The sequence below is a fragment of the Chrysemys picta genome, unplaced genomic scaffold, assembly GCF_011386835.1.
Source record: "Chrysemys picta bellii isolate R12L10 unplaced genomic scaffold, ASM1138683v2 scaf775, whole genome shotgun sequence".
Classification (NCBI taxonomy): domain Eukaryota; kingdom Metazoa; phylum Chordata; order Testudines; family Emydidae; genus Chrysemys; species Chrysemys picta.
The window spans coordinates 14,491-23,598 of NW_027053482.1; the positions used below are offsets into that span (position 1 = coordinate 14,491).

General features: G+C 50.8%; 1 long non-coding RNA gene across 1 annotated transcript; it reads right to left on the reverse strand.

The window, feature by feature from the left end:
- Positions 1-4,664: 4,664 nt before the first annotated feature.
- LOC135979335 (uncharacterized) lies at positions 4,665-8,765 on the reverse strand. The gene is made up of 3 exons (XR_010596665.1): positions 8,196-8,765; positions 7,495-7,639; positions 4,665-4,760 (listed from the first exon to the last, which is right to left on the reverse strand). It is a non-coding gene; the product is annotated as an uncharacterized LOC135979335 (long non-coding RNA).
- Between the last annotated feature and the right edge of the window lie 343 nt (positions 8,766-9,108).

The following is a 9,108-nucleotide window of genomic DNA, read 5'->3' on the forward strand; positions in this document are numbered from 1 at the left end:
CAGGAGGGGGTTTGGGGTGCAGGCTCTGGGAGGAAGTTTGGGTGCAGGAGAGGTGCAGGCTCTGAGATGAGTTTGAGTGCTGGGTGCAGGCTCTGGGCTGGAATAGACGGTTTGGGTGTGGGAGGGGGCGTGCGGCTGGTCCAAGGATGAGGAGTTTGGGGTGCAGCAGGCAGGCTGACCCTGGGCTGGGGCAGGGGGACAGAGAGGAGGACTCCCCCCAGCCCTCTCCCTGCTGGCGACAGCGAGCTCTGGGGGAGAGGAAGGGGGGGCCTCCTCACCGACCCCCAACACGACACTCATCCAAGCCCCCCCAGGCTGCTGCTCAGGAGGTCCAGCCAGGATAAGCCTCCCCCTCCCCTCCCCCGAGTCGACTCGGAGTCTCCTGCCGGGGGGCGGGGGGGAGGGCTGCCATGCGCTCCTCCCTCCTCCCTCCGCAGGCACAGCAGCCGCCTCAGCCTGCCCCCGGCGCCGCTTCCTTGTAGCCGGCTGCGGCAGCGGCTGGCGAGGGAGCACAGTGCGGAGCTGCAGGGGGCAGCCGCCCGCTGCCCAGGGAAGGCAGGGGCGCTTGGGGGAGGCGCGCGGGGGTGGCAGCCGGGGCCGGGAGAGGTGCGTGGGGGCGGCAGGCGGGGCTGGGAGAGAGACCCGGCCCCGAACATTAGTGGAGTTGGGTCCCCTGGGCCCTGAATTTTCTCAAGCCCGGGCACCATGGGCCCACATAACTTGCCGTCCCTGGGGGTACAGGAGGTACATCAACTCATCTAGATATTTGCTTAGTTTTACAACAGGCTACATAAAAAGCACTAGCAAAGTCAGTCCAAACTAACATTTCATACAGACAATGACTTGTTTATACTATCTACTATATCAGTGTTTCTCAATCTGGGGGTGGCAACCCCCAGGGGGGTCATGGGATGGGTTTAGGGGGGTCACAAGTTTAGGGTCGCCATTGGGGGTGGCAAGCAGGGCCCCTGCAAATCTAAGATACATGCAGAAGCTGAAGCCCAAGCCAAGCCCACTGCCTAGGTTTGTCAACTTTGTAATATTTAAAAACCGGACACTCATGCAGGAGTGCTGGACCTCTTCTGCCCCGCCTCTTCCCCCCGAGGCCCTGCCCCCCATTTGGTCCTCTTCTCCCCTTCCACTGTTGCTCACTGCTCTTCCCCTCTTCCCCGCCCAGGTCAGGAGCAATTTGCCTGCTGGGAGCTGCAGCTGCATGATGTGGGTAGGTGGCGGTCCCGGTTGAGTAGGGGCTGGTGCGGGTGATGACCTGGCACCTCCCCACCTCCCTCACCCGCAGTAACTGGACTTTGGGTGTCCAGTCAGTAGATCTGACCGGACACTATCAGATCCCCTTTTCAACCAGATTTTCTGGTCGAAAACCGGGCACCCGGCCACCTTACCACCGCCCGGGGCTCAAGCTGAAGCCCGAACCCCGCCCCCTGGGACTGAAATCAGGTACAATAGTCTGGAAAGGTTGAGAACCACTTGCTGCAGAGTAGATCACTCTTTATGAGCACTTGTCTTCACTGTTGTAGCCGTGTCGGTCCCAGAGTATTAGAGACACAAGGTGGGTGAGGTTCTATCTTTTATTGAACCAACTTCTGGTAGTGAGAGAGACCAGCTTTTGAGCTACACAGAGCTCTTCTGTCTCTGTCTGAAGAAGAGCTCTGTACGGCTCAAAAGTTTGTCTCTTTCACCCACAGAAGTTGATCCAATAAAAAAATTGGACCTCACCCATCTTGTTTCTTTCTGAGCATGTCATTTCTAGCCATGAGTAAGGGCGGGAGCTGTAATTCTTGGGTAAGCCATACACAATAGAGATGGGCGATCCAGGGACAGGAAGTAGTTTGGAGCTGTGCGATACCGTATAGTACTGACACCAATGTAGAATGGTCATTAGTGCCAGGATGTGATTACCTCTGCGATCCTGGAGGGGCTGTTGCAAACCACAGTGGGGCTCCAAGCAGCCAGAAATTCCTTGTTCCTCTGTTCAGTCCATTCCACATTCTTTCTGTCCAACTGTGCAACTGAAATACATGTTAATAACACTCTTAACTTTCCATTCTGCTTCCTGGCTTCTGCTCTCATCCCTCTTTACTGGACAAAGCCCTTTGTTTGGCCTTTGTTTGGCTGATCCAGGAAAGCATTTAAGCACGTACATTATTCTAAGCAGATGAATAATCCCAGGGGCTTCCGTGGGACTACTCGCCTGATGAAAGTTACAGATGTGCGTAAATGTTGTGCTGGATCAGGGCCTTGACCCCAAGAGTAAAATGGCTCTATCAAGTGGTGACTGGAATCTAGCCAAAACACTTCAGTGGCATAGAAGTGGATTAACACAGTCATGAATCAAGCCCCAGATTTGGATCCAGATTTCCAACAGCCATCAAAGTTCTGGGGCGTTTGGGGTACAGGCATCTCGAACTGAACTAATTGGTCTGATGGCGTTGAATCCCCTATCATCGTGTCCCACTGACCCTTCCCATTCCCACTGACGGAATGAGCTCTACCAGTCTCAGTTTGCGGTAACGTGTGTTGCCTTTCTCTGTATTCCCCCCCTCCCCTTTCCTTTCTTTGAAAGTCAGGGCTAGAATTACGGGATGACTATCAGACGCTTGTTTCTAGATCCACAAAAAAACCAGCACTCTGTTCAAAGGAACAAATACCGAGCCAGATGCTCTACTTCTTCCTCAGGCACTATCCTGAACGGGAGCCTTGCCTGAGGAAAGTCTCTAGCATTTAGCTCCCAGGAGGGGGATTCAGATGCTCATCAGTGCTTCTCTTACTCTTTTGGCGCCACGCAATAGAGACGAGGTAATGAACAGCCCCTGCTGCCTTTGAGCTGATCGCCTTGACGGGATCCCCACAGCGGATCCCCAGCACTGCAACCAGGTGTCCGAGCCTGGTGAATGGAGACGCTTCCTAATTGTACAAAAGAGGAGAGGAGGAATCCATTACCACTGCAGGGAAAGCGGGCTGTGTCTCCTAGGCAAGGAGTCTATATCCACACAGTCCCTTTCTATAATGGGGCGTGATCCTCAGCTCTCCCTCTTCAGAAGAGGCTTGGGAGCCAGAAGAAGAATATAGGGCTCGATCCCGCACCACAGACGTCCACTGGAGTTTTGCCACAGACGTCAGTGGGAGCAAGATCAGGATCATAATGATCTGTAACGGCTGAGGTGGGCTGGAATGGAGAGGCCTCTTCCTGCAGCTGCACAAGAGGAAAGTATCCCATGGTACTAGGATGAGGAATGGAGGCAAACAGGGAACCAGCTGGGGATGAAATGTCTTCAGTCTCTAGGATTTTGAAATCTCTTTTCTCTGAAATTCATTAGATCCAACCATAGAAAAACCCGTTCTTCCTGTGCCCCTTGTTAGCTGCCTTTCCTGCATTGGAAAGAGGTGGCCTATTCCTCCAGGGCACTGGATTTATCTTCCAAGTGTATCAGACGCCAACCCATCTCAGTCAGGATGATGGACGAGCAACGAGATCGGTTTTTCCTCCGCCTATTAGGGAGCATTGCACTGTGGGGCCCATCAACATACTTCTAAGCAGGAAGTTTCTCTGGCGTGGGAGAGTGCCCTGTAGGTCTAGTTTGCAATCAGGTCACTAGAAGTCAAGAGTTACTCACATCCAGTTTGACTTCTGTGGCCACGAAGTTTAGGAGCAGTATGCTGCTCCATACAGCTCTCTCCCGCTGGCAAGCTTCCCTGGACTGCATCCAGGAGTCCATGAGCTGCAGGAAAAACAAGACAGGTTAAAAATAACAGGGGGAAAGGGTGTATACAAGTGATCCCCAAAGGATAATCTTTATTCTGGCTGAATCTTCTCACTCTTACAGATACAGGCTGCGTCTGCTTTGTGCAGACTCAAAATACACATGGAATTCTTCTCTTCGAACGAAAGCAAAGTGCATTTCTCTCTGAGGGCCCAGTCACACACCCGCTGAAGTCAATGAAAGTTTTGACATTGATCTAAAGACCGATCCAATGCCCATTGAAGTCAACGGAAAGGTCCCCATTTGATTTCAATGAGCATTGGATCGAGCCTTTAATGGATGCAGGATTGGGTCCTATGTAAGGAAGGGAAGGGTCAAGTCTTCTCTGGACAAGCCACACAATCCAGCATTTCATTCAGCAAAATAAGAGCAGCTGGAGGAAAACTTCTATTCTTTCATGATTGCAGACTTTGGGCCAGCCCTCATGCTCTGTAGTTAGCGGCAGTCTTGGTTCCCATTGCACCCATTGGTTCTCACTGTGGGACAGCTGGAGCTGGGAGTTCTGTGGAGGCCAGGTGCCAGCCCTCACGGGGGACTAGAGTCCTGGCAGCGACCCCTCCAATTGCATCAGGAGTGGCAATGATGGGCAGTAAAGGGAATAATGTCCTCATTTGGAAAGGACACTGTGATGCAAGGGCCACCTGGAGACAGGAAAGAAACTGAGGGTAACAATGGAGGAGATTGTCAGACCTCACAGATGGAAATAGAAGACTCCCCCGTGCTACATGAACCTTGTCACATATGCCCTAATAGAAGAACCCTGTGGAGGTGGGGCACTCCGTTCTTTCCTTAACTCTCCTTTCCCTCACAAGCTCTTAACAAGATTTTCCTGTTCCTCTTCCCTACCTTACCATCCTCCAACCGGCATCTCCAGATCCTGTTTACCTGCAAGATCCTCTCTAGCTCAGCCGGAACTGGATTTTCTAAAATCAGACTCTGGAGCATCTCGTTGAGGGTCTGCAATGTTTCAATGAAGAGAACCTGAAAGGAGGGGGAACCGTTATGCTCAGCGCCACAGAGCTGTGGATTATACAAATAATTTATCTTATGGGCTTGAGGCAAGAATCATAGGGTGAAATTCTTTGGCCTGTATTATACAAGAAATCAGGCTAGATCAGTGGTGGCCAACCTGTGGCTCCGGAGCCATATGCGGCTCTTCAGAAGTTAATATGCGGCTCCTTGTATAGGCCCCGACTCCGGGACTGGAGCTACAGGCGCCAACGTTCCAATGTGCCCGGGGGTGCTCATCAGGGGCGTAGCCAGGTGGAGGGAACAGGGGCAGTGGAAAAAAAAAGGCGCCACCCGCGGCGGTGCTTTTACCCACCCTCGGCAGTGGGACCTTCACTCGCTCTGTGGGTCTTCGGCGGCACCTCGGCGGCGGGACCTTCACTCGCTCTGTGGGTCTTCGGTGGCACCTCGGCGGCGGGACCTTCACTCGCTCTGCGGGTCTTCGGCGTCATTTCGGCGATGAAGCTTCAGTGCCGCCGAAGACACCCGGAGCTAGTGAAGGTCCCGCCGCCGAAGTACCGCCAAGACCCGGAGCGCCGCCCCGTCAGTAAAAGCGCCGCAGCAGGTGGCGCCTTTTTTTCCCTGCTCCCGGGTGAGTAAAATGAAAAAGGCGCCACTTGTGCTCGGTGGGGGAGCGGCCGCTGCCCCGCTTCCACCCTAGCTACGCTACTGGTGCTTACTGCTCAACCCCTGGCTCTGCCACAGGCTCTGCCCCCGCTCCACCCCTTCCCGCCTCATCTCCTGAGCCTGCCGTGCCATCGCTCCTCCCCTCCAGAGCCTCCTGCACGCCACCAAACAGCTGATCGGGACGTGCCGAGAGGGAGGGGGAGGCGCTGATCAGCGGGGCTGCCAGAGGGCGGGAGGCGCTGGGAGTGGGGTGGGGGAGCTGATGGGGGGCTGCTGACATATTACTGTGGATCTTCAGCAATGTCCATTGGTAAATTCTGGCTCCTTCTCAGGCTCAGGTTGGCCACCCCTGGGTTAGATGATCTAATGGGCCTTTCTGGCTTCCAAGTCATAAACCAATAGAATTTATAGTTCAGACCTTGTCCTAAGACAAGGTCTATAAAAATAAGGCCAGATCCTCAATGAGTGCATATTGACATAGCTCCATCAGCGGGCGTGAAGCTACACGGATTCATACCAGCGAAGAGTCTGGCCCATACTTCTTGTACACAATAATTGCTAAATAATTAGCTACTTCACTTATTCAATAATGTGGGTGCCCTGAGCACAAGAGAAACAGTATTTAGATTTGTTCTGGGCAGTGAATCCTTCAGGAATCTCAAGAAAACTAGCCTCACGTTTCAACTGATATTGGCCTGCCGTGATTCAAAGCTGTGCTCTTGACAATCACCCAGAAAGCCAGATGCATCGTTATATCCCTGCCTCATTTCCATTATAAACCAAAGGAAACTGAGAACAGAAAGACATCTGCAGTATAAATGACCCTTTTCTTATAATTGATCTTCCAAATCATCCCCCAAACCTAATGTAATGAATTCATCAATGTCTCCCTTGGGAAGATAACATGCAGCAAAGCCCTTACCAGAGAGTAAGGAAAATGTTATAGCAAAAGAAAGTCCTACATTGAAATGAGATTTTTTTAACATTAGAAATAAATATCACTTTCATAAATATATCACCTTGTCTTTGCAGGAGTGCCGCCAGCTTTTCTGCTGCCCTAGGCGGCGGAAGGTCCCGCCCCAAAATGCCGCCCCCCACAGAGGCGGCGGAAGGTCCCGCCGCCGAAATACCGCTGTGGTCACCACCCCCCAAATTGTAGCGCCTTAGGCGACCGCCTAATGGGTTGCGCCGGCCCTGTGTCTTTGCCCTTTACTCCTCTGGGTCTTAGATACTATTCACTCCAATGATTTGGTTAGAGAGAGCATATGTGAGCATGCGGGATGTGAGGCAAATTAAGTGTTCTAAATTCTATTGACTTTGGTAGTGAATTTGGTCCAGTGTCCGTAATTTCTCTCCCCTCAACTTTAGGGCCATAAATGGCTTTTCAGAATTAAAAAGCGCAGGCACTGAAAGCTTTAGCAACTCTGACAGTACGGGTCAGATGTTTAAAGATTTGCCACCATATTTACACCCACAATTTGCAGGCGCAGCTTTGCTCCTACTGGTCTTTTCACCCGTCAAGTTGATCACTTCGATGCCAAAGTACTGGATTTAGGTATGAAATCAGGTATTTCAGGTGCCCACGTGAGCTAAGGTGTAACTGCAAATAATTGCAGGTCACAGGTAGGGACTAAAGTAAAGTTCAGGCTGAAAATGTGGCTGTATCGAGTGCCGCAGGACCCCAACTTTATTCAGCCCCTTCATGCAAGAGGACCTAGCTGTGGGAGGTGCCACACATCAGAAATACCCGGTCAGTGATCAAACAATAGCCAGCCCCATTTCTGGGGCAAGCACTAAGTACGTTTTCCTCATTCCACATGCCTCATTCTAGCTTCACCACCCAGATTGGGATCCCCAGTAGTTCCCTAGTAAATTGAAAACGGATGGATCATTTTCATAATTGGGAATGTGGCAGCTACTTGCTGTATGCATGGGACGAATGATCAGGGCCACGTCACCGGGGCTAAAGTCCCCAACTGATACTCCACAATGGCGTTCCATGAGAAATTTCGCTGACAGTGTAGTCACATATCACCAATATGGGCCCAAAGTAAGTAACAGGAAACCATTCTTCAGTTACCTTTGTGTACTGGCCGCTTATACCCCTGATTACTCCTTGCACCTGCAATGTCACTAGAAGTGGCAGGGAAAACACGCTCTTGAGGAATGTTCTCAGCAGGACCCATCTCTGGTGGGAGCTCATGGCCTTCACCACATGCTTTTTGCTGGTAAAAGGAAGAAGCCTGGATTGGACTTTGAGGTGCTGAAGCGTAACGGAGGCATCAGATGGTGAGCACATGAACTGAGGGTTATGCTGAAGGAGTGTGAGACTAAGAGACATCTGGACTATACAAGAGAACAAGATCATGTGAACAGTAACAATGTAGAAGAGTAAGACACTGGCAAAGATTAACAGAATACAGGAAAAGCACGGGAGGGCAGGGACTGGTGACCCGAATAGTAAATCCGGCTCAGAAACGCTACAGAAGAGAGTGAAGGAAATGACTCAGCTGACACCTCCAGAAAGAAAATCATCTCAAAATGTCTGCAGAGACTCTTGGCTTTGAATCACATGTGGAGTAAAGAGGATTACAAAGTTACTGGGTAGAAAATCATCAGTCAGCCATGCAATAGTCCCCCAGCTCCTCCCCAAAGAGTCCTCAGCATCTAAAGAGAAAAAGGCACGAAGTGAGGGACTGCTATTGGCAACTCTGGTCCCACCGAGCATGGAGTGAGAAGCCAGGTGTGAAGGCTGGGCAGTTAAATGAGAAGTCACGTTACCTCAGCTCGATAATGATGGCCATGGCCTGGAGCCGTATGGTGCTGGAGAGAGAGTCCCGGGGTTCTTTCTTAATCATCTCCTGTAAGTCACAAAGGGGCAAACATAGAAAATGAGACACAAGTGCTCCCAGCATCAGTCCTACTCCCTCACACATTCGTTGAGGAGGTTATACAAAGCCCTGGCATCACAGCTAACTCTGGAGGCCTCAAAAAAGGCTAAATTAGCCACAGGCTTCTCCGGAGTCTCCAATAAATCCCCAGCTAAAAGAACATCAGATATTCCAAAAGTAACAAGGAGCCCAGCCAAAACCCAGGATCTTCCTTTCTGATGGAAGAGCTCCCAGATCATGAAGCTGCTCAGCCAGTGGTGTTGTCCAAAGGGATCTCATCTGTTTCTACCCAGCCACAAATTCACTCCCTCATTTCCTCATCCATCTCTGTTCACTCATCTCCTACTTCCCACCAACTAGCATCCTCTCTCTGTCCATTCACACTAATATTTCCAGTCAATCAGCACTGACCTCAATTTTACACACTGAAATAATTGCTTCAGTGTATACAACAAAGTTCTTTACAACTCTCCAGATTCCATGGACCCTAGCGTGGGGTGAGCAGCTAAGTATTCTCCACAGTTCATCAACCTTTTCCAACCAACAACACGGACCCTGTGTATATTATTTACTCACCACAATGGCTCCTGCAGTGTCTGATGCAAAGTTGTGAATAAAAAAGTCAGGCATGTTATGCCAGTTGATGCTCTTGCTGAGAACAAACAAGAGTCTTAAGAAACTTTTTTTCATAATGAAATCCTAAACCAAAATGAGAAAAAATATATATCAGGGTGAAAGGGATTTAGATAGAGAACATCATCGGGTAGAATATTCTACCTTCATTCAAAACCCCTCCACACGGA